The sequence below is a fragment of the Podarcis vaucheri genome, assembly GCF_965113315.1.
Source record: "Podarcis vaucheri genome assembly, chromosome: 4".
Taxonomy (NCBI): Eukaryota; Metazoa; Chordata; class Lepidosauria; order Squamata; family Lacertidae; genus Podarcis; species Podarcis vaucheri.
Genome location: NC_138762.1, coordinates 48,442,668 through 48,467,888, shown reverse-complemented (window position 1 = coordinate 48,467,888; position 25,221 = coordinate 48,442,668). Strand labels below are relative to the sequence as shown.

The 25,221-nt window shown below is 39.1% G+C and overlaps 1 protein-coding gene and 1 long non-coding RNA gene across 22 annotated transcripts in view; one reads left to right on the top strand and one right to left on the bottom strand.

Annotated features, from left to right (window-relative positions):
* The window catches only part of LOC309531406, a 57,964-nt gene extending 44,103 nt beyond the window's left edge, over positions 1-13,861 (bottom strand). Inside the window, exon 1 of the long non-coding RNA XR_014219302.1 lies at positions 13,769-13,861. This is a non-coding gene — a long non-coding RNA (uncharacterized lncRNA). The remainder of the gene's footprint in view (positions 1-13,768) is intronic.
* ROBO2 (roundabout guidance receptor 2) overlaps positions 1-25,221 on the top strand; it is an 810,838-nt gene that overhangs the window by 467,882 nt on the left and 317,735 nt on the right. The gene's annotated exons all lie outside the window — the stretch shown is intronic.

Here is a 25,221-nt window from a genome sequence, read left to right as displayed (position 1 = left end):
AACAGTGTTCAGGTTATCCTGGTCTATAAAATAGCTGGTAAAAGGTACTACTAATTACTGAAGTCACCGACTACGAACCTGCTCTTTCAGAGGGAATGCAACTTCTCTATCCAAAGGAAGACAACTCAGGAATTGCCTACCCACAGTACCTCTGTCTTACCAGGATTCATCCTGTCCACCACCAAGTCCTGCCCCTCCTAATTCACACATTACAGAGAAGAGGAGCTGGGTATCAACAGCATACTGATGGCACCTTACCCCATATCTCCTAATGATCACTCCCCTATAGCTTCATATAGATGTTAAATAGCACTGAGGACAAGACAGTACCCTGTGACACCCCACAGTGCAACTGAAGGACAATCACATAGGCTATTCACAAAAACCAACCCTGGAGATAGGATCAGAACCACTGTAAGATTCCAACAAACATCCCACTAAGTCAGCTTACAAGGATACCATGGCTAATGCTATCAAAAGCTTCTGAGAGAGTGACTAAGAATAACAGGGCCACACTCACCCATCCTTCTCCCAATAAAGTTCATCCACCTGGGTGACCAAGGCTGAATCAGTCTCATAAACAGGCCTGATCCCAGTTTGAAATGCATCATTATAATAAGTTTCATCCAAGAGTATATGTGATGGTTGTGTCGCAGTCCTCTCAGCCACCTTCCCTGGAAAGGAAGTATTTGCTACCAAGCAAACCAATGGTTCCGGGGTGAACTTTTTGTACACAAGTGCAAGGTATAAAACAGATCTTCTGTGAGCATATAATATGTCTTCTACATGTTGAAGAATGCCCCTAGATCCAATCCTCATTTTCTATAGAAAACTCAGTGTAACTCTATAGAATTCACATTGACTGTGCATGGAAGGTGGGTAGGACTATATGTGTTGCTCTTGTTTCTGAGCTCCATGCAGTTGACTGAAGGTTGGAAATTAGTATCTACACATGTTGGAACTTTGTTGGTACACGTCTGTCTCAGGAGACAATGGAGCAGTGTGCCTGAAGAGTTACAATACTTGGGAGAAACAGGTTTGTTGCAGCTGGGGCAGATAAAGGTGTCTGGTTGTGTTTATGCTGATGCACCATGGTGTTTCTTCTCTCTGTGCTTCTCCCAGTGGTCATTCCTCTTCTGATCAATGCTGTGGATACACAACCTGACTATCTGTCTTCATACGCTGTGGTCATCTGCAAGGGATTCCCACACGGCTTGGTTGAAGTAGCCAGCCTTCATGTCTCATTTGAAGACATCTTTGTAATGCACCAATGGACTTGGTGCCTGAAGCCACTTCCCTGTAGAGCATGTCCTTGGGGATCCTGCCATCTTCCATTCTGTGTACATGACCAAGCCAGTGTAGACATTGCTGACAATGTGGACTTTTCACTGAGTTTAGGACAACAGACTGTATGGATCTGTACCCCCCCCATCTTCATTTGTTTCTTTGCTGTTATATTTTGGGACTCTGTATTTATAGTTTAGTGTAGCAAAGATAAATTACATGCTTCGTTTGTGTAAGTTTTCTGAGCTGAGCAACAGCATGTGAGCTCCTTCTGTCTAAGAGGGAAATAGTGGGGGAAGGAATCAAATAATACCAGCAGCTGCTGACTCTGCATTTTACTCTTGCTGGAAACACAGCATTGGTGACACTGACCTCAGTGCTACTTTGCAAATTGGCAAGAGCAACCATCAGGCACAGTTTCCCTCTCCAGAGATGTAATGTCTGGGCTCCACTGGCATACTCATTCACTGTCACTGAATAGTAAGAGCTTATATTTACTTCCTCATCTCAAGCATCCTGCATGTGTTGTGTTGCTACTAAACTACTGGGCTGCTTGCCCAAATATTTCTAGCTGCAGTGATGATATATAAACAGATGTGTACCTTACTGGGTAACAAATGTTGCAGTTGCAGAAAGTAAATAAAACACATTACATTTAAATTCAGCTCATTTAAATAATATATTACTCTTTATGTTGCTCTTATATTAATTTCCCCCTCTAACAATGAGATTGAATATTAAATGGGTAAATAGGCAAACTGGAAATGGGCTAAATAAATTGTGTGCTGTTGTGGACTGGACAGATTAGTGAGAAGAAGTGGCAATATTATTATTATTATTAACTGATATTAATTTCATTTATAAATTGCCTCCTATGAGGCATCCCAAAGTGATTTACGGCATATATAAACAATTATGCCATTATACCATTATTGTTTAAATAATTATACAATTATGTTTATAGAAACAGTTTTGTTTTTTAAAGTACACACACACACACACACACACACACACACACACACCTGTAAGCAGGGGAGCCATTTGCTTTTAGATGCATGATTATATCAAAGCAGACCTTGAACAGCGGTATGCTTGAGCATACAGCAAGTCACATTCTATTGATTGGAGTATGGTGGGATAAATGTGTGGCTTCTGCCCCTAATGGAAGCTGATTGTTCAGGGATGTGCCGGCAAGGCTGGTCGATTCTTTAGCTGTTGTTTACTGGGGAGGACGATATCAATTTTCCAGAGGGATGATTGGTGGGATGTCAAGGCTGCTGTCACCCTTTTCTCCTCATCACTGACAGACAGCTGAGTGACAATTACGGTGATGGGACATTGTCTGCATTGGCATATACACCAGAGGATAACTGGCAAACACAAAAAGGCAGTAGTGCTTTAAAAAAGATATAATCAGCAGTTGTCAAGACTAGTTACATATATGATGTCTGAATAACAAGACCAGAGTTTCCTGCCCTAGAACAACTGAGATGTGCAAACATGGCACCATGTGTGCTCCATCTTGTTTAGAAATTAGCCTTAAGAAACATACTGGCTTGAAAAACTTGGGAAGAATTGCTAATATGTGTTGGTTTTTTACCCTTTTAATGAAACCAAAACTCATGGCATAGTAATTTCACGGCATACAACAAAGTTGTCAGTGCTTCATTGTTCTAAAGCTTGGAGTATTTATTTGAAATGTTTATGTTCAGTGCACATAACAAAATGGAAAGAAGGGAAACAGCTAATACTAAGACATTATCATATTAAGATAATTTAAAATCCCATATCCTCAATCAAATGAACTTTTAACTTCTGTTAGCCATCCTGAACAGTTACAATACTTTTAAAAAGGTGCTTATATGTGAGCTGAGATGTAAGTCTCTATTAGGAGTCTCCGTTGAAGGGAACTGGAGACTCTAAATATGCCATACTATATAGCTGTTTTTATTACTGCTTTAAACTACCATTTCTGATGGCTTTAAAAATACGGTCTTATTGTTAACTTTTTTCCAAAAGCAAAATGTGTATGCATCTTTGAGCTTTGGTGTTAATACAGGAAAAAATAGAATACATTTTATATAAAGAAAAACAAGTTATCATCAGCACAGCCCCTATTATTGTCATTCCAGAAGTAAGTCCTCTTGAGCTCAATGGGGATTACTTCCGGGTAGTAATTTATGCAACTCTGTGAATGGAGCCTCAGTCAGTTGAAGTCAGACTTGTGGAATGCTAAAACCGTATTGATATCAGTGAGAAACAGATGTAGTTCTAGGCCCCCCACCCAAAATTACTTTCTCTCTCTCTCTCTAACACATACACATCCTAAAGACGCAACCAGTCCACTGAAAAATACGTAATCTTACAGCAAATGGTTTATTGGGAACAATTCTCTGCTGTGGTAGTGATAACAAAGTTGCCTATCTGTTACCTACATGGCATCAAAGAATTCCATCACTTCCCAATTCCTTTTCTATTCTTGAAAATTCCATTTTGTTTTCCTGTATCACTACTTCACGTGGGAATTCTTTCCTTGGCAGGGTTTTTAAATGTTTCATGATTTAGGGGAAATACTTTCAATCTGCATTTTCAAGTTAGTATTACTTTGCAACCATGGCACTCAAGGTCGTCAGAAGCATACCAATATGGGTAATTAACACTGAAGCTTATTTCTGATGGTCTCATGAAAATGCAAAACAAAAGTGATTATTAATTTCCTTTTTTAAGCTACAAGCTAATTGATTTTATGCTGTGCTAATTAAAAATAGATGTCTTTCCTTTCAGAGGACTGTGTCAGAAATCTAAGGCCAGGGCACAGCTCCTTAGGGACCTGACCATCAATTGACCAATCCTTCAGAAGTGAAAGAGTGGCCATCATACATATCAGCTGTATGGAAGTAAATTTACTCTTGTCCTGGCAGATAAACATTTGCAAGGCAAATAATAAATTATCCATTAATCAGAGGAGTAGCTGTGTTTGATGAACTCTGAATTGAGTAGAGAGATTGAGTAGCAGGACAAAATGAACTGACAAAGTGGATTTGAGCCAGGGATAATGACTGTTAGGAATTTGCAGGTTTTTATAATATGTCTTCATAGTTTTCAAACATTTGGAGTGATGCTGGTTTGCAAACTGTTAATTATTTATAGACTATAATCACTACCTTTAAATGTAATCTAGAGGTTCACATTTATAAAAATACTGATTCTGGTGCCTTATAAAAATATTAAGTGTATTTTCTGTCTTACGTGTTAATAATTATTTGCATTGTGAGTTGCAGAAATTTCATTAGAACATTTTAATATTAGAACATATATTATTGATTTCCAGATCCATCCACTATAATAATCCACTATAATAATACGATTTTTAGGTAAGAAAAAAAGCATATTTAATTAAGAGTTTAATAGAGCAATTCTAATTTCTGATCTATGTTGTAGAGGATTAGGATATTGTGAAAGACTAATTTCATCAGGCTTCTGCTAGTGGGGGTGAACACTGTTCCACCCCAAGAGCAGTCAGAAACTAGTGCTTGCTGTATTCCCACCGTGGTAACCAGTGTAAGCCCTTGAAATGGGGCATTTCAGGGAAGCGGGCAGGGAGATGGAACAAAGCCTGCTCCATATCTCTGTGCTGCATCAGCCTGCAGCTGGTGTGGCAATTATGATAATAATTACTGCCCCCCCCCCCAATGCCCTAGTCATCATGAGCATCATAGCTTCTGAGGTGGCACTGATTCCCCCATGAAATAAACAAGTAAAAAGGATCAAATTGTAATGGGCTGGCTGGATGAAGAGCAGTGGTGGGAGGCACCAGCTAAGGAAGCCCAAGAGGACCCCCAGGGAAGAAGTCTCAGAGCCAAGGGATTGCTGTTGGTAGTGGTACTACAATAAATGGTCACAGGGAGAATAGTGAGCAGACTGGGAGGAGAAGGTGTTGGAAGATGAAGAGATAACAGGGTTTAGTGAGCAGGAAGAGGCTGTGGCAGAAAGCAGTCCAGACACAAGGCGTTCACAACCCAAGCACTGTGATACTCTATAAGAACAAAGGCGATCACCATGATTGTAACAACTATCATAGAATCGCCCTGCTGAGTACTGTGGGGAAAGCCTTTGCCTATGTAGTTCTCAGCAGATTACAGTTACATGCTGACAGGGTCTATCCTGAGTCACAACGTGGCTTTAGTGCTCCGAGGTCAACATTATTTTTTCACTGCTCTAGCTGCAGGAGAAAGGCCAAGAGCAGAGACACGTACATCACCTTCACAGACCTAATGAAGGCCTGTTCACACTGCTCAACGAGATAGGATGCTCACCTAAGATCCACAAGATGATTGTGGAGTGAACACTGGGAGAAGCACAGAGAGAAGTAGTCCCATAATGCCTTCATGTGCCCCACCTACAATAAAACATATCTCTCTTGTATCAGTCTCTAAAGCTCCAGCAGGCACTGTAACTCTCCAGTGGTTTGACTTTACCCCCAAAGACGCATTCTTTCATTGCCTCCCATGACAGATGGATGCCAGCTGATACATCAGGGATAGAGACTCTCTCCCAATTCACTGAGGGCCAAAATTCCTTACGGCGTAGTGGTTGGGAACTGCATGCCCAAAGCAGGTTGGATGAACACTCATAGAATCATAGAATAGAATCATAGAGTTGGAAGAGACCACAAGGGCCATCGAGTCCAACCCCCTGCCAAGCAGGAAACTCAAAGTAGCAGTGAGTTTCAGTAGCAGTGACCAAAACACACACTGAGTTCTCTTTCCCACACACAATACACTGCTGCCGTACAGTTTCATGGGAATGTGTATGGAACTATGACTTTTAGATAGGTGAGTTCTTGAATAATGAAGAGATTCCTTAAGTTTCATATTGCTTTGTCCGAATCCTAGAAAGCATGGCCTTGCTCAAAACTATCTGCAAGTTACACATTTGTGTCTCCAGGCAGCTGTGTTGATCATTGGTAACCTGTATATTTCTGCATTCATTCTTAGCTGTTTGTTTCAAAGCCTGTTTGTTGCTTTCCTTCTATATTTGTGATTTCCTCAGTGTTATATGAAAGAAGTATGCTTGTTAACAATCTGTTGAATTACTAGCATGGAACAGTGAGCACCACTTGCCAATCAGTGTTAGTGATTTATAACCATGCAACTACAGATGGGTAGAGGGAGAAGATTCATCTACTGACTACTGATACCACTAAGACATTGAGGCCTATTGGTGTCCTTTTCTCACTGTGGTGCCTAGTGAGAAACTGGGTAATGTCTCAGTTTTGCTGAACCTCCTTAATCAATGTAGCTTTACCTACTCCTAATGCTTGCTATAACTTCTTGTCAGTTGGTTACAGGACTCTCTTGTTATACTTAATTTAACATAATGTGCCATATTCACAGAAAGTCTTCAGCAAGATGCTTTTTAATTTGGCAATAGAACATCTGAGATCTTATATGCCCACTAAGATAGTGGGAATCTGCACTGTCCAGAACTAAACTAAACAGCACCATAACAAATTCTTATCAAATGCAACAAATGTTAATGTTTAGAATATATGAATAGGTTCAGGCATAACAAATACTTTTTTCCCCCTTGATCCTTGCAGCTTCACCCTTTAAGCATACTATAATCCTCCCATGGACCTAAGCACCTCTGCTTACAGCCATGCTCATCTCCCCAGTTTTGTACAGTAATCACTGAAAGTGAGTTCACGTCAGCAGGTTCCCAAGTGACTCTCAACCTGTCTGTTAGACTGACATGGCAAGATGAAGATTTGTGATAACAGATTGACTCAAGTAAATAATTATTTGATAACCAAGGCTCACCATATGAGAAAGGTATTATTAGATCATGTGTTAACATGACAGTATGCAGTTAAACTCTGACTAATGGTTTGTAATGAACTGCTAAGGCAAATGCTCATATGATTATACAAACAAAACCCAATACCTGCAAGAAGTGGCAACTTGTTTGCGTACATCTCTGCTGGGACCCATCCAAATACTAGTACAACAGTAGCCACCAGGCCTGTGCAGAGCTTGTATGAGAGACCCAGGACAGGAGTCTTGTTAGAATAAAGTTACAAACTCAAACAAAAAAGCAGCCAGGCACTGGCGGGTCCTCTTGGCCAGCTTACCTCTCTGAGGCTCAAGGCAAGCGTACTTGGTTGCCCCCACCCTCTGCATGGGCCTGGTAGTCGCTGATGCTTCTGCAGCAAAGTCCTATCCTCTTTAGTTTACTTCATATAATGATGGAAGAAAATCTAATAATGGAAGGGTTCAGGTCCTGGATACCTGGAGTCTGCTCAGAGTCCATTTCAGATTGGAGCTAAACTATTACTGGGTCTTGGTTGATTTGAAAGGGATCAATTTCACAGACATGCACACAATCTTTTTTTCTGCTTCCCCTTTAATTTCCCAAAAGTTGATTTACTATTTTGTCATTTTCATTTTTAATTGTTTTTTTCCGCCATTTCTCTCCCCTCCTTTTAAAATTGTATATATAACCCAAGCAGCTGATGAAGAAAAGATGGACCAAATTGTGTATCCCTGTATGTTTCTTCTGCAAGTGGAAAAGGAAGCTAAGTGTGAAAGGACCCCATGGATCCTTAGTAGTTAGTGTCTGAAGTACAATGTTGCTGACCATGCTTTTGCCAGCTTCCAGGGCCTGAAGCTAAACCGCTATCCGTGCCACAGATTCCTGGAACTGTCTCCACTGCCATAAGTTTGGAAAATATGAAGGGATGGCTCTTTATTTGGAAAATGGAAGGGAATACTCTTCAGAAGAAAGAAGGGTATATAAGCCCTTTTACTCTCATGGTGATATTGGAAGTCCAATGGACCTTACAGTCTTTTTTGCCAATTCTTCTTTTAAATTCAATTAAAAGAAAAGAAAAAATCAATTAAATGCAATTTCAGATTGGATTGTGTGTACATGTGTATATGTGCAGGAGTCCAGCCACCACTGCCTGTTTGTCACGACAGGAGCTTTTCACAGTGGATAAAAGAGAGAACAGCAAAGATCACACGGAAACATATATATAATTGCATTGTGTCTAAAGCACATTTTCAGCTTTTAAAATATGTCTCTATTAATAATGTTTTACATTTATTAAGAGTGAAGATATATGATGGTAGCTTAGAATTAGTGATTTGAATGCAGTTGAATTTATAAAGCTGTATCAGGGTGTGAGTGTAAGTAAGAGAGACAGAGAGTTTGTTTCAATGGAGTTCTGTAGATTTTCTGTTCCATTCTGAAGGTTTCTATTTGGAAGAATCCAAAAACTTCAGAAATGGTTTATAGAAAAGCAATGCTGAAGAATAAAAATCTTTATAAATAATGTATATTGTCTCTTTTTAGTCATATGTATTCTCGATCTTGATCCATGCTGGTTTAAAACTGTTTGAATCAACTAAGTCCATAAATATTCTTCATGCGGGGTCATTGTAAAGAATGACTAATCAGTTATGAAAAAATAAACTAGACTCTTTTTTTCTAATCTGTTTTCTACAGTTGCATAGAAGAAGGGGTGGAGACTGGCATTTGCAGTTTCAAACTGATCAAAGCAAACATTATTATTCTTTCAGTTCTGAATTTGCCAAATGTTCCATGAAGCCTTGAGGCAATTAAGTGGAATAACAAGGTCTAACTGAATCTGAAATTATTCTTCCACAAATTGCTACAGGTTTTCTTCAGACTAATTAGTGTGATAGTTCAAGGCATTCACAGGCAGATATTGAACAACGTATGTCATTTATTAGGTTTCATAATATTTATTTAACTTTTTAACCTGCCCAATTCTGGAACTCAGAATTGGGTTACACACACACACACACACACACACACACACACCAAAGCTTAATATCAGTCACCCAAAGCAAACACAAATAAATTATTGCTTCTGGAAAATTTTGGAGCACAGGCCATGGCATTGTTTTCAGAACTGACTCCCTTGTATACTCATGAAAAATATCTAATTGGGATGAAAAATCTAATAGGTTTTGCAGTAAAGATTCATGGTGAGGGCACTTGAGTTTCCTGAACATGGATCTTTCTTGAAATATTCATGTAACACTTTCATTTGGGTATAATGCTACACTAATGGATAAAAAATATTCTGATGGAATTTTGCTTTAATTGGGAGGTGCATGAATGTAATTTTCTTGTTTGAAAAGATAGCTGTTGGGTTGGAGAGTTTCTGCATTCTCTGTCCAAATTGCGACACATCTGCTTCCAGCAAAAGAAAATTGCATCAAAAGACACATTCACCTATCTCCCATAGTCATGGGACTTCTTCAGTACATGGCTAAGCCAAACTAGCTTCCCAAGTTATACCCTGGGAAAAACATTTCTTGAGAGAATAGGAGCTAAGAACAGAGACAAAACCTTTGTTACTGGTGACTGTAGAGCTCTGTTATTGGCTCCCATCATGCACATTTATTATTTAGCTACACAGTTGGACATTAGTCTGATTGGGGCACCAGCTTTCCCTGCTGCCCTCAGTACACCTGCTTTCCAACGTGGTGCAGCTCTGCTCACCCATACAATTGCCTCCCAATACATACTGAAGTACAGCTTACAAAGGTCTAGAGTGGTATCCTAGCAAATGTATCTGCCTTTTTATTTGCTCTTAACATTGTTGACAAGTTTGGCATACATAGTTCTGTTTAATCTACACAGAACTCTTCAGATAGAAAGTGATCATTTTTCCCAGTAGCATTGTTGCTAGGACATTTGGTGTTCTGTGCAGTGTTTGCTAGAAAGCTATATTTTTAAGTAAAGCTGATCTTCAAGTTAATTTCATCATAATCCTTACTTAATTGGTTTTCCTTACGGGTGGATCTGAATAACTTTATTCGGAAACAAAGGAAATTCACGTTACTGGAAATGGTGTGTGAGCCACTTCAGTGAACACTTCATTCAGAAACTATGGATGTAGCCATTGTTGTGGTTCCTCACAGCCTAATAATTGCCCTACCAATACAGAGTGGTGTGAGAGTCATAAAGAGCTGACATAACTGATTTACCTGTTCTGTTCCCATATTTAAATGTTCCCATGATTGTTTGAGAAAGCCACATGGAATTTTTTTTTATAAGCTTCTGTGATAATGTATGTATTGAATTTAGGTCTTACAAGTATAACCTATAATAAATCCTTAGAAAGTTGAGTGCTCACGTTCGATATTCCTCTTCTAGATACTTCATTACACCCCACCCCCACCTGTTTTCTCTCTCTCATGCAAACACCCAATGTGCATTCAGTATTCTGTGACTACTGACCATATTTGGTCCTCATTAGGTTGGTTCTGGGTTTTTGGATAGGGAGGAGGAAGAAAACTTCATTTTTTCCTGAAACTTCATGCAAGTTTCTAAATTAAAGACATATCAGAAGAGCTTAAACAGTACAGTAATTCTAGAAGTACCTCCCTTGTTCAACTATTCCTATAACAATAATTTCGGTAGTAATTTTGCTTTAATTACCTTTTTGTCTCAAACCTATTAAATAATTCTAAATTATACTAAGACTCCAGGAATGTTTTAAAAATTGTAATAAGCCTCAGAGATTGTTTAACTTTTCTATATAAGTTCAGCTGAAAAATTTTATCTAGTTTTCATTATTTCTTCTATTACCTTAGAAGTGCATAATTGGATTTTATCTCTAAAAGAAAGACAATCACACTAACCTTTGAAAAAGGCCCCCAGTTCGTCCATTAAGAATTTCAATTGCTTCACAATGAAAATACCTCCTGGTACCACCTATTAAAGGTTGGTTTGACAAAGTGTGGAAATTGCTTATAATCTTGTCTGTAATCTATGCATGAGTGATTTTTTTTTCTGGATTTTTTACAGATTATTTCTTGGAAAAATGGTTCCAGTTTATGATAAATGTTGACTCTTAAAATAGGATGTATGTAAGCCCTACTAGAGTTGATCTTATATTCTTATTGACTTATTGATACTAAAAGCTTTAAAAAAATAGAATTAAAAAGATTGGGAGGTGACACAATTTTATAGCATATTTTACACTGTAAATTATACGAATTTTCAATGAATTTAATATCTGGTCAGTGAAAGTGAAAACTGGTGGTTACATCTGCAGTGAGTCATTGAGGGGTGTATGAGGTGTTAGGGGAAGGGCAGTACCTAAGATGGGGGGACATTGTGCTCATTCTAGGATAGTTGGTCCACCTTTGATCCCCACCCTGCACTCAGCTATCATCTGTGACTCCTAGAAGCTGTCAGCATGTGACAGTGGCCACACCCCAGGAAATGGCTTTGACTGGTCCGCTGAATCAGGTGAGGGTAGCTGATGGGTCATAAACCCTTGGTGAGTTAGGGAATTACACTGCATGCAAAGGCAGGCTCTGGCAGAATGAGTGGATGAGACCAATAGAGAATCCAATGGTCAAAAAAGCAGTTTCTGCATGTACTATGTAAAGAAGTGAGGGGCAGATGGGGCCATGAACATAACAACAACAACAACACCCCAACTGACTGAGTTGCCCTAGCCACTCTAGGCAGCTTCCAGCATATATAAAAAACCCAATAAAACATTAAACCTTAAAAAAAAACTTCCCAAGCCTCCGCTGCCCTGAGGGATATCTTCAGGAGAAGAAAAGGCTAAGGAGTAAACCCTACACAAATTTGGAGTGGAATCTCTAAGGTAGTTGGATAGCCTCTTATACACCTCCTTCCAGCCACTCCTGCAACCAAGCTGGTGCCACATGTATTGCCCTCTTTCCTTTGGACCATATCAGTGTTGCCAAGAAGGGGGTATATTAATTGTCTGGGCAGCTCAGGAGCTCCATACACCCTGCCCAGGCTTGCACACTGTAGTCACTTCAGTGCAGCTAACACATCATTTTTACATCTCACCTGGAGGCACATTCCATTGTCTCTTGAGACAGACAGATGCCAACAACAATAGATAAATTGAATGTGGGTTAATGTACTGAAAAATATTCAAATAAAGAAGTTGAATAAAATAATTGATTTTCCTATCACAGAACATCTATGTCCCAGTAACTTAATTGAAAATATTTCTGTACATAGAATGGGTTGTTATATACAGCTCTTTTACAGATAGATGACACATTGACTACCTCACAGTTCCTTCCTTCCTTCCTTTTGCCACTCATGAACTGTTTAATCTCCTATGTCAACAAAGAAGTGTGTAGGATTAAGGGCAAGAACTACCATACTAGGTCAGTGTTACACCAGCTAGTGAAGCTGTTGAATCAATGTGACTGTTTGACAAAGAGAGTGTTGCCAGAGGCAGCAGATAAGGAGCATGTAAAAGCTATTTTGTGGCCTGGCAGTGGGCAAAGAAGATATGTGGTAAGATTGGGAAAGAATGAGGAGAGAAGGTAGCTGTAACTCATGTTTGCATAAACCCATGCACTTCCTTTCTGTATATAACACAAAGGCACTGAACTTGGTCCAGTGGAACTGGATTGTAGCTCACAGAAATTTACCTGTGGCACAGGCCACAACATAAAACAATCATAGGTCCATGGCAGATGAAATGTTTAAATGTATAAAACATCTATACTTGAAAAGTAAGTTGAGAAAGACCTACACTTGAAACTTTGGGGAACTGATGTGCAGCATGGGTTAATGAATTGATAAAATATAAGTCAGCTCCTTGTAGTTAAATCATCTTACTTGCTTTTAATTATCACAGTTTTCATATTAGTGGTGGCCAAAGTGTATTGAAGTTGTGCATGTATTTAGGGATGGATGGACTGCATTTTGTAAATAGCCACTGACAGTATTTTAAATCTAATAATCCTCTTGAAAAACCAAGTTAAATCCAAAATTACAAGAGCAATTTTGTGGCAGGACAATTGAAGACAGTTGCATGGTCCTTGTCTGGGCCACTTCCAAGTCTAGAAATGCTTTTTTAGAAAAGTGATCAGTTACTTGCATTTCTGGGCAAGACAAGCCACTAATTTCTATAATTATACATTATGCATCCTACATTATGCATCCTACATTATTATGTCTTTCTTCTCTTGGAGGAGAGCTCTGAATGAAGTAGTATTTCATGATTAAAACTTTACCTTGAAGTACCAAAATTAATTGATCCCTCCAGAGTGTCAATAAGAAAGAAACATGCATGTGATGTATAATTTTTCCCTATCCAAAATATGTTTGTGTGCTTGTCATCTCATATTTCAAAGTAGCTACTTCAAATTGCAGCTCCTCCTTTCTTTGGCAATCTGGATCTGCTACATATCATTTGCTGTCCTCTACCAAGAAATCTTAACAGTGATGGAAGTTATGTGTTAGAAATGATCCTAGTATGGACTGAAAGGAAGAGAAATTTATATTATTGGTAATATAATAGCCATGACAGTTTGCTAGGCCTGGGATGAGGCTCAGTTATCAGTAGTGGCAAGAGGAGAAGAGAAGGCCCTATAATGATTTCCTGGGCATATTAAAAGATAGGCAGGCAATGATAGCTACTTATCGAGTACAGTGGTACCTCTGGTTACGAACTTAATTCATTTTGGAGGTCCGTTCTTAAGCTGAAACCGTTCTTATCCTGAGGCGCGCTTTTGCTAATGGGGCCTCCTGCTGTGTGCACGCCTCCAATGTTGTGCACGCCTCCTGCTGTGTGCACGCCTCCAAAGTTCACAACCAGGAGCAGCTACTTCCAGGTTAGCAGAACTCATAACCAGAAGCATTCGTAACCAGAAGCCTTTGTAACCAGAGGTACCACTGTATAAGATTTAAAGAATTTCAGAAACTTTGAAAACTTTGAAAATAAGACCAGAAAATAAGAGAACAGAAACACAGAACCAGAAACTGCCTCTGTATATAAACAGTGATATGTGTAACATTATAAAATTACACATAATCCTGAAAAAGGACATCCATAATCTTTTACTTTAATATTCCAGTACATTCTAAATATACTTTTTAAAAATAGAATGTCTATTTATTTATTTATTTACTTGCCTTACTTCTCTGAATCTTTCCAAATTTATTAGTTTTATCACAGATACGGCTTTAAGCAGCAGTGATTAGAAGCTACCTGAATGTTTTGTTGTGGTGAAGTAGCTTTGCACATTTTAATATGTTAACGTAACAAGCTATTGGTTTTCCTAATAAGTTTGCATAAATATGCTTCTTAATTAAATCTATGATTTACTTTGTGATGCTATACAACTTATATCCACACTGCACTAAAACATTAGGTGGTAGAGCAGAGGGAAAGAACTAGATTCTCTGGAGCAACAATCCTTGGCAGCTGCAAAAGCATAATATGGATAGGCTTATCTGTGTGAAAGTTGCAGTTGAGATAGACTGTGTTAATGAGATGAAGTTTCTTCACCTGGAGCTCATCTGTAATTAGATAAGAAATACTGACAGGAGCAGTGAGTAAGTGGCTGCCCTCCAATGACAACTATTGACCGAACACTAGGTTGTGCATAAAATAGTGATACAGTCGATAAAAGCATCAGGCCTTGTTTGGTATAACCCTGCTGATTACTGTCTAATTTGCTGCTTGGAAAGGAGCCACAAATATTTTTTGCCTTGTGCTTAGAGTTGATGAGAGCTGATGCTTATGCTTAATCTTACATTTACTTGCAAACTCTCTGTGACTGAGAGTAATGCACAGTGCATCATGATTCAAGGAAATAGAACCAAACCGTAACATTTCTGCTAGGTCAGTGCTGGGAAAGCGGCTGTGAACATTTCAGTGAAGAACAATTTTTAGACATCTCATTTGGAAAGAGGCACTTGGTCACAGCCACCTGAAAGGTCAAAACCAGAGTTAGATAAATAGCAATGCACTGGTGTCATGGGAGCCCACATTCCGCAGGATATTCCAGGCATCTTCCCTGAAACTTGAGCTTTTTTTCAGGGGGGGGGTGAGTTTATATCACTTTTTGCTTATGAACGTAACAGTTGAGGAGTGAAAAACACGGAGTAGCATTGATACTTGAAGACTACAGGGTTTGGGTTCAAAGCCCGGGTTTCCCCACTCCTACTCTGCCCTGGTGACTCACAGAGACAGTGTCAGATGATGGGGATGGCAGTACTGCACTGCAGGAAACAAGCATAGCATCAGCACCTGGTATAGTGGTTGTTGCAACTTAATTCCCCGCCCCCAAAAACACACCCATTCAGTTGAGTGTGCTGCTTAGAGAAGTGCTGAAAGAGCCTGCTCCAGTAGTAAAGGTAAGGTAAAGGACCCCTGAATGGTTAAGTCCAGTTGAATTCAACTATGGGGTGCGGCACTCATCTCCTCTTTCAGGCTGAGGAAGCTGCCGTTTGTCTGCAGACAGCTTTCCAATGCATGTGGCCAGCATGACTAAACCGCTTCTGGAGCAATGGAACACTGTGACAGAAGTCAGAGTGCACGGAAACACCATTTACCTTCTCGCTGCAGCAGTACCTATTTATCTACTCGCCCTGGTATGCTTTCAAACTGCTAGGTTGGTAGGAGCTGGAACAAAGCAATGGGCACTCACCCAGTTGCTCATCCCTTACGATGGGCAAGCCCAAGAGGCTCGGTGGCTTAGACCGCAGTGCCACCCGCATCCCACTACAGTAGTATCTGCTTCAGAGGGTGCAGAGAAATTCTGGCAAAGTGAAGATGATTTTATCACAGACATGTCTTTAAGCCTGAGTGATTTATATGCTAAAAGGATCCCTTTCCCTTGCTGCCTTTGTGGGGGGAAAGGAGAAGGAAAAAACAGAGTGAACAGGGTGGGAAAGGAGAAGAAGATGGAGAGAGAAAAAGGGATGGTAGCAGAGCTGGCAGGTTGTCTTAGTGTCCTCAAAGAGAGAAAAGCTACTGGTTTGGCTGATAGGCATTTGGCACGTGCAATAACTTTTCATTTTAATATGTAATTGTAATAAATTATGTATCTTTCATTTCACTTATTAGATTGTATTTGAATATGTCCACTGCCCAGGGGAGGGGAAATGGCCTGCCTTTTAACAGCAGCTTTATATGCAGGAATTAAAGGTGAAGCTCTTCCTGGCACATTATCACATGCTAGTGGTCTAATGCCTGCTAGAGTCCCTAGTACAGTGTAAAAGTTGGAAACCCTGGTTTCAAACTGCTTTATGATGCCGAATCAAGGGATTAAGCATGATTGTTGTTTAACTTCTCCCTTTTCCCATGCTACTTTAAGGAGGTACCATAATGCTGCATGGCACTACATAATGCTGCATGGCACTACAGTTTTTCACAACTTCCCAGACTATAAGCTCATAAAACTAAATTCTATCCTCCAATTAAAAAAAATAAATCATTTTATAATATTTTAGTATGGAAAATAATTAGATGCGGAGTCGTATTAGTAGTAGGATAAAGTAAAGCTGCCTGTCTCTGGTCCATTCTTGCAATTTGAGACAGTGACCAAATTTCCTATTAACCTTATTGCTCTTTCCAGTGAGCAAGTCTTACCCCCCCCCCCTTTTCATCGATCAGCATTAATTAGAAGTTGCATTATTAAAGGTTCAGAAGAAGTCAAACATACTTATGGAGACAATATTCCTTCAGTAAAAGGAGAGAAATGCAGTCACATTTTCTTTCCCTTAGCAGTTCTGGGAATACAGTGACAAAACCAAAACATCTTACTTGGTAAATTATTAATGTTCAATACTTTTTATGTCAGCTGTAGAAGTTAATTTGTATGTAACTGAGAAATTAGCATATTGCTGACCCAGAGTATTAAAGCCTTATTATCAGGATGTTTTCTTTGATGGTACTTTTTGTTCGCATTTCCGTTTTCTAGAAAAAGCTAAAAGGTTGCTGCTAGGTCAGTAACACACTATTATTGACCATGTTAAAACCATAGATAAAGAAAAGATCAAACCTCTGTGGTCAGACCTATGTCCTGAGCTATAAAGTAGACCACCAGTCAGTACAAATAAAACTCTCTGCAAAAGAGACTGCCTCACAGGGTTGTTTCCAGGATGAAATGGAGAAGGGAAGAACCATGTGTGCCATCTTGAGTTCCTTGGAGGAAAGGGGGGTGTAAATGCAAAAATTGTAATTATTATAATAATGATAAATATTGCAGAAATCAGTTTAAATTCAATTGAATCAAATTGAACCTCCTCCCATACCACCCTTATATTATATCCTAAATATGTTACAGTTCTTTCAGGTTGGAAAAGACCACCACCTGCCTATAAATGAGATAAGGCTTTTACTTGGCAATAGTCCTACTTATCTTCTGGAACAGAATGATTAGTCCCAGAGCTCCCTGTTGCCTACAGTGCTTGTGACCAGTAATTGGTACTATTTTTCTGTCAGGCTATAATATTCACATTTTGCAGTTACATTACAGGCTATAATATTCACATTTTGAAGTTTTGGACTATATTGTTGCTTTTATTTTGAAGTTAACTTTATCTTTTTTCCACTTGTCGATTAGTAATATAACAGTATATAATTTAAATACTAATGGAATTATTAAGACAGTACTAAATTACTAGGGCTGTATTGTAAGTAATAATGTATGTGCCCTTGTGAGCTATATCAACAAACAATGCCTAATATGAGGTTAGCTACAAATTCTTAGAAGCACGTGCCCATGTGCTTTATTCTCCTAGAAATCAATGGAATTTAAGTGTAGGTTGTGATCTGAAGAAATCATGATTAGGATTTTGTGAGTATTACACATGTGAGCAAAAAGAATCTTGTGTTTTTCCAGAGTTCTGTCTGCTGTATGTGTAAGAATGGGCTTCTGGATAATGAATTGAAAGGACACAACTTAGGTCCAGTGCAGATTAAACACTTGTAGTGTAATAGGTGTACAGCGCATTATTTGATAGCAAATTCAATTTAAATTACCTTCAATGTCGGTATGTTTTGTTTTGGGCAATATGGAGAAAGTGGGGAATAGGAAGAACATGGCTCTCTTCTTGTACCCTATTACATAGTGTCCCAAAGTACTATAAGATTTAGGGTGTTGGATTCAACAATGGAAGAAACTCAGTGATCAAGAGCCCCACACACTCATGAACTGCATATGTTTAGGATCAATGCTTGCCTGTTTTGCTTAGATAGAGAATAAATTGAAGATACACAGTTCTTTCAGAACACTACCTTAGAATAACTTGAAAACAATATAGGTAGGGAAAAGTAATTAGAACCACTATTGTATGGTCTAGGCACCGGGATTAACAGATTTGATGTGAGGGAAAATGTCATAAGATATTAATTAAGAGGAAAATATTAGTTTGCTATTAACTCGGTGGATTCAACTACTCTTCATGCTACAGTACTGAGATTACTGGCCAATGCCTTGTTAAAGTCTGGCTGTTAGCAATCACCTCTCTCTGCACCTCTATTTTCCTGTGAGATCTCCTGTCTGTGTACTGATGAGGTATGATTCTGCTCAGTCTGTGAGATCAGAAAAGATCAAAGCCAAATGTGATATGCCTCTAGGCCGTGTGCTGAAATAAAGTCCCAACAACTCACAACACAATCATTGTTCATTATGATTTCCTTTAGGGGAGCTCCTCATAGGGAATGGCTTAACCGGAAGGAAAGAGTTATCAAACTGTCTGATAAAAAGATGGACGTAGATAACAACCTACCTATAACTAACGCTCTGCTGTCCTACAAAATAAAGTGGTTCCCAAGAACTTGTATAAACTTATATTCTGAATAGAATATATTGTCACAGTCACATAATTTACCATTTTTTTCCTGAAACCTTGACTGACTGATTGATCTATGATGGTGTTTAATAGTTTATGTTTTTCAACCTCCTGCTTACTCAAAATAATATAGGTAATTAGGAATCTGTTGATTAGGATCAGTTCAATGAATAATTACTCTAGAGACTTTCTTATTACTGGACACCTTATCGGGATCTCCAGAGAAAACAACATTAATTGTAAAGTGTATATTATTTCCCTTCACAGCTTACATCAGCTTAAGTTAAGTATTTCAAATTAGCAAATCATGTTATTTTTAAATAAAGCTTTTGTTGACTGAAACTGAATACATTAACTGGGCAGTTAAAGCTTTATTTATATAGTTATTTTATGCTCTTTAGAAGAAGTAATTCAGGCAATGTGTGGGGCTGCCTCTGAAGATGGTTCGGAAACGTCAGCTGGTGCAAAATGCAATGACGAGCTTGCTCACCATAACAAGGTGGTTTGAGCATATAAAACCAATTCTGGCACAACTGTACCGGCTGCTGATTAGTTTCTGGGCCCAATTCAAAAGTGCTGGTGTTGACTTACACAGCTCAGGATATCAATACGTTTGGGATCACCTCTCCCCATACGAATCAACCTGGCTCTGCATTGTCCTCTGAGGCCCTTTTCTATGCCCCCTCCAAGAGAGGTTAAGAGGTTGGCAGCACGAGAGCGGGCCTTTTCTGCAGTGGCTCCCCATTTGTGGAATGTTCTCCCCAGGGCGGCTTGCCTGGCACCTTCATTATACACCTTTAGACACCAGGTGAAAACATTCCTCTTCAAGCAAGCCTTTCGCTGATTAACTCCAATGTCCTTTTAAATGTTTTCGAGGGTGGGGTTATTGTTTTGTTTTGTCTTTGGTCATGTTTTTATTATATATAGTGTGTTTTTAATCTTGCATTTTTATGCTCTGAACTGCCCTGATATTTTCAGATGAAGGGTTGCATTTAATAAATGCATTTAATAAATAAATAAATAGGAAAACCAAGCACAGTTCTGTCAAAGAATTTATTCTATTCCACCAAAGTAAATGGAGAAACCTATCCTTGAAAATAGCTACTGTTGCATTTGCTGTTTTAGATGTTTTTGAAAGTAAATGTGTTTTCTTAAAGGTTTTAAAAAGACACTTCATCAGAACTAAATAGTTCTTCCATGCTGGAGAAACAAAAGCCAAAAGCTTCACACCTCTTTTAACTGAAATATGCTTAGTGATAGTGGTAGGCCTAGCTTCTATGTTTAAGGTACTTTGTTTCATTGACATGTACGCAAATAGGCCCAGTAATAAAATATCCAGACATCATGAATCTCATTTGTTTCTAGCTGTGACTAGTGCAGAAAGGGATTAGATATGGATCTGTATTATGCCCTCTTGTACCGAACTGTGAAATCTCAGAAGCCAGCTGAAGAGGTCTAATCTTCAGACAAACAACCTGATCTTTTTCCCAACGATAGGATTAATAACCTGTAGGTAAAGCAATGATATTTGTAAACACACTTCTGACTTTCCCGAGGGCTGTAGTTTTGAATGTAGTTCCCTTCTTTATGCAAAAGGACCTGACAGGATTGTGACAAGAATTCTGACACCTTCCTCCTCTCTGTGCCCTTGTAGCAAAGGTGAGGCAATGTTCATGGTATTGCATCACTTACTTGGTTTGATGTGAAAAAGGATATATGCACCTTGTATTGAGAGAGACTGTTTTGCAAAGTCAACCTTTAGGAAGAGCATTTGATTAGATGAAAACAGCCAAAAATATATTAAAATAGCTGCACTTCCTTAACACTGTGCTGTTAAGGAAAAGAGAGAGAGAGGAAACAAAAACAAGTAAATTAAATATCAAGCTCCTAAATGTGAGAACACTTAATTGTTCATGTGGCATGTTCTTTTTGGTAATACTGGAGAAAAGGTATCTGAAAGCACACACTGCTCTTAAATTCACAAATGGTCCCTAGGCTGATGATGCTATTTTTATTATGACTGCTTCAGCTTGACTGTAAACCAGATGTTGAAGCAATCACACAGCATTTCGCTTATGTGAGATGCTTATCAACAGAGGCCAGAGGCTTAGACCATATATTTTATTGCAGTATACTTGACGCATCCAAACCTTTGCATATGCTTTGCAATTCCTGAGTGTGCCGACTGGTAAATCAGTAGGATGGTGGTAAAAACAAATTACAGTGGAACATATTAGTGTTGTGACTGTAAAAATCTGCAGTTCAGTTTTGCGGAAAAACAATGGCTTTGTTGCTTTCTTCTTCTGTCTCATTCATGTTACTTGTTAAATTGTTTTTAAAATTTGAGCATATGCTATAAAATCTTCTTTAGTAAGCTTTGTATTGATTTGCATTTGCAAATCTGCTTTGCAAACAGATAAAAGACCACCTGACTATTAAGTGGTGGTTGAAATCTGTTTTGGTAGTTGGTACTGCTTTAATAAAAAAAAGAAAAAGAGTGAAGTAAAGTGAAAAATGCTGTAATTTGTACAACTGAGTGCTTCACTTACAGCAAAGAGCTGTGATTTCTGGTCTGCTCAACCAGACATTTCTTAAAACAAGGATAATAGCTCTGAGAGCAAAGTACACAAAACCTGACCCAGTAGCCTCATTTTAGCTTTTATCTCCTGGTTCATTTTCCAGGAAAGAATCCTATTTTTCTGTCAGATGAAATATCATAATTCGCATTGAGATTAGCAGCCTGTGTATAAAGCAATATTTTGTGAGCTTCTCCCTCCCTGTACACACACAAACACACATACACGACAAAATTCTGGATGGAGGAATGTCTTTTGAACATTTTGAACCTTTTTATCATCTGAGACACACCAGAAAAAAATACAAAAGAGAAAGATAAATGGCAGTTTCTGCCCTTCCCTAGCAATTTCCACATACTTGTCAAGTTGCTGTGAAGTCTTTATGCCTCAGGAACAGATGAAATCTGGGAAAATGAATACTGTTACAAGCCACCCCAGTCTCTGCTGAGTGGCGGAAGATTCCAGGGATCTTGGCACTTAGCCAAGGTTTGTGTTTTCTTTGGGGAAAATGAGGCACAGTGTCTTTAAGAAGTATAGTTTATTTACACATATTTACATCTGAATTTAGATGGGGAGAGAATTCACAGCATTCACAGCTCAAGAGGGGCTTGTCCTTCCCAGCAACACAGCATTGGATTCTGAGGCATCCTACGTGTAATCTCTGTCTCTCTCTTTGTAACATCCTGTTCCAATCAGTGAGCTTGGCTGCTGTCCTTCAGTACCTGCATTGAGTTGCTCCCCTCCCTCCCTCCTCCTTGTTTCCAGCAGCACTTGCAGAAAGCGACTCTTCCCCTTCTGTATCTCCCTCCGCCCCCAATCATCCTGGCAACCTCTTGTTTCTCAAGGCCATTGCAAAAGACCCTTTTCCCTGTTGCTTACATCAGGCCATTGGTAATCCAACCCCAGAAGCTCCTGGGCAGAGAGTTTAATGTTTTGCCAGTGGCTTACCATTATCAAACAAACCAGGCCATTATCAGCATTCTGTTTCTTCAACAACCCACCCTTAGCCAGCTTTGCCAAGTTGGCCTCATGAGGAAGCTAGCTGGTATTATTTCCAGCCCTTGCTAAATTTATGAGTTTGCTCAAATTTCAACCCCTCACTGAACGTAGAGATTATTTCAGGGTTGGGGCCATCCTCCCAAATCATAATACAATAAGGAAGCATTGAAGTCAGATGTATAGCTCTTTTCAAGCCTGGTAGTTTTGTAATACAGTTCTCCCAGGCAGTAGAAATAAAGCCCCAAAGCCTAAGGCAATTCATATATTTTGATACCTATTGTGTTTCTGGATGAGGAGGTATAGTTTTCTTGCAAAATCAACCCTAAACTGCAGTGTAGAAAACTTGCTTAACCAGATAATCAGATTCCTGCAGGGGAAAGTGATTGGAGGACAAAACATGCTGGTGGTGGGCATAGCCCAAGCCCAAGTGGGTTGGGCCAAAACAGACACACCCATTTGCACACCCAACTTCACATTTCTCAGTTTGGCTTCTATGTTGTGTGCTAAGAAAGGGAACAGCAATACAGCAAGCTGGAATGTGGCAAGCAATTCTTTCTGTACATTACTAGCTTCCTTCTCAGCCCATTTTCCAATGAAAAAATAAATAGTGCCAGCTATATTGGTCTGATGAAGCAGATTGCTGTGCCCCTGCTTTGCCAGCCCAATCAGCTTCTGTACTGGCTGCAGAGAGACGGAAGACTGTTCTTCTGACAGTTTAGAAGCCAATTGGGCAGGTGAGCGTTCCTCTGCCAGTATAGAAACCGATCAGGCTAGCGAAGCGGGGACAGAATACCTCCTCTTTCTAACACTCTTAACAACTTGATTTTACTATCAATAATTTTGTTCTCTTCTATCAATTCTTCACATTTTCTTTATAACTCCCATCTAGCTCTTTCTCCTCTTTCCAATCTGTACTAACTCTTCCTTCTTCCTCACATACTATTAAATCTACATTTTCATCTACATTAATCCTCTTACCTTTGCCTATTAACCAACTTTTTTGCAATCTGTTATATCATTTTCTTACCTATTTTTTGCATAGTAGAGTAAGTTGTTCCCAACCAACAACATATCTTTTTCATTAAATCTTTCTTATCTGTTTCCTTCCCTATGCTCAATTCTGATGTTACCACAATACCCCTTAAGATGTATAACTTTCATTAAACATATTTGTAAGATAAAACTTGGCAAACCAATTGGTTATTTGGTCCAGATGCTTGTTTTCATATGATCAAGGTCCATTAATCATTTCCCCACTTCTGGTTTGCAGTTTTGTGACTGAACGTGGAAATAGTGGCATGCTGAAGGCCAGGTTGTAGGTTCAAGGCTGAAATGGCTTTATAGAGGGACTTCCTAGTCATAGCTATCACTCTGCTTTTTAGTTACAGCTGTCACCCAAGAGACTGCTCTTTCCATTCATTTTATTATTACTATCATTGGAGAGAGATAGCCCTTCATTTCATTTTGAATAACCTCTTGTTTTTCTTTTATTTCTCTGCCCCAGTACTGTATAACAAACAACATTTTTATCATTTTTGCTGCCTCTCCACTCCCTACTTACCATTTTTCTCTTCCCTCCCATCTGCTAGGATAGATTGGCAAGTTTATTCACATATATTTAAAACACTTATTCATGTGAATAGGGCTGGCCTTGTGTGGATATTATACAGTACTAGAAATGATTATATGCAGATTGGAGCGAGTAAGGGGGAGTTTTTATCTATCTATCTATGTAGCATTTGTTTTTTAGCCCTTCCAAATTTTGAAAATCAATAGCATCAATAATAACTTTAAGTATATTTCTATTTTTATTTCAAAACTGAACTGAGATAGTCCCTCCCTGCAAAAAGTAATTCAATCAATGAAAGCTAGTGGGTACAAAAGCCTTGTTTTTGTTGTTATTCTCAGAATACAGATTTGCTTAAAGTTGTGAGCTGTTAAGAAATTTCTCATGCAGGATGCATTTTCAAATGAAATAATTTGTTCAATAATTTGAAAAAATGAAATAATTTGTTCTTTATGAAATAAGAGCTTGAGGGAGTAGCAGTACTAACAAGCCCAGTTGAGTTCTTTTCCTGTTTACAGAAACAAAGTCAGAGATATTTCTAAATTTGGGAAAAATATAACAAAGCAGACTGATCCATTAAACCCGGCTGACTAAACCTTTCAAAAGACAGCTCTGCACTTAGCTGTGAGAAGGTAAAACTATAGATGCTATGGGGAGGAACTTAAGTTTCTACCTCCTCTCAATCATTTTAATTGTAACCAAACCACATATGTCCTGGTTCACACATTACATGAACACGTGTTAGCCTGTGTAACCATGGAGATACGATATTTGGACTCTTTGATCAAGATTCCATTGAATACCACAGAGGTTCTGTGTCCAGGGCAGCTGTTTATCAGCTCCATTTGGTACGCAGGCTGAGACCCTGCCTGCCCGCAGACTGTCTTGCCAGAGTGATGCATGCTCTAGTTATCTCTCGCTTGGACTACTGCAATGTGCTCTATGTGGGGCTACCTTTGAAGGTGACCCGGAAACTACAACTAATCCAGAATGCGGCAGCTAGACTGGTGACTGGGAGCGGCCGCCAAGACCATATAACACCGGCCTTGAAATACCTACACTGACTCCCAGTATGTTTCTGAGCACATTCAAAGTGTTGGTGCTGACCTTTAAAGCCCTAAACGGCCTGGTCCAGTATACCTGAAAGAGCCTCTCTACCTCCAT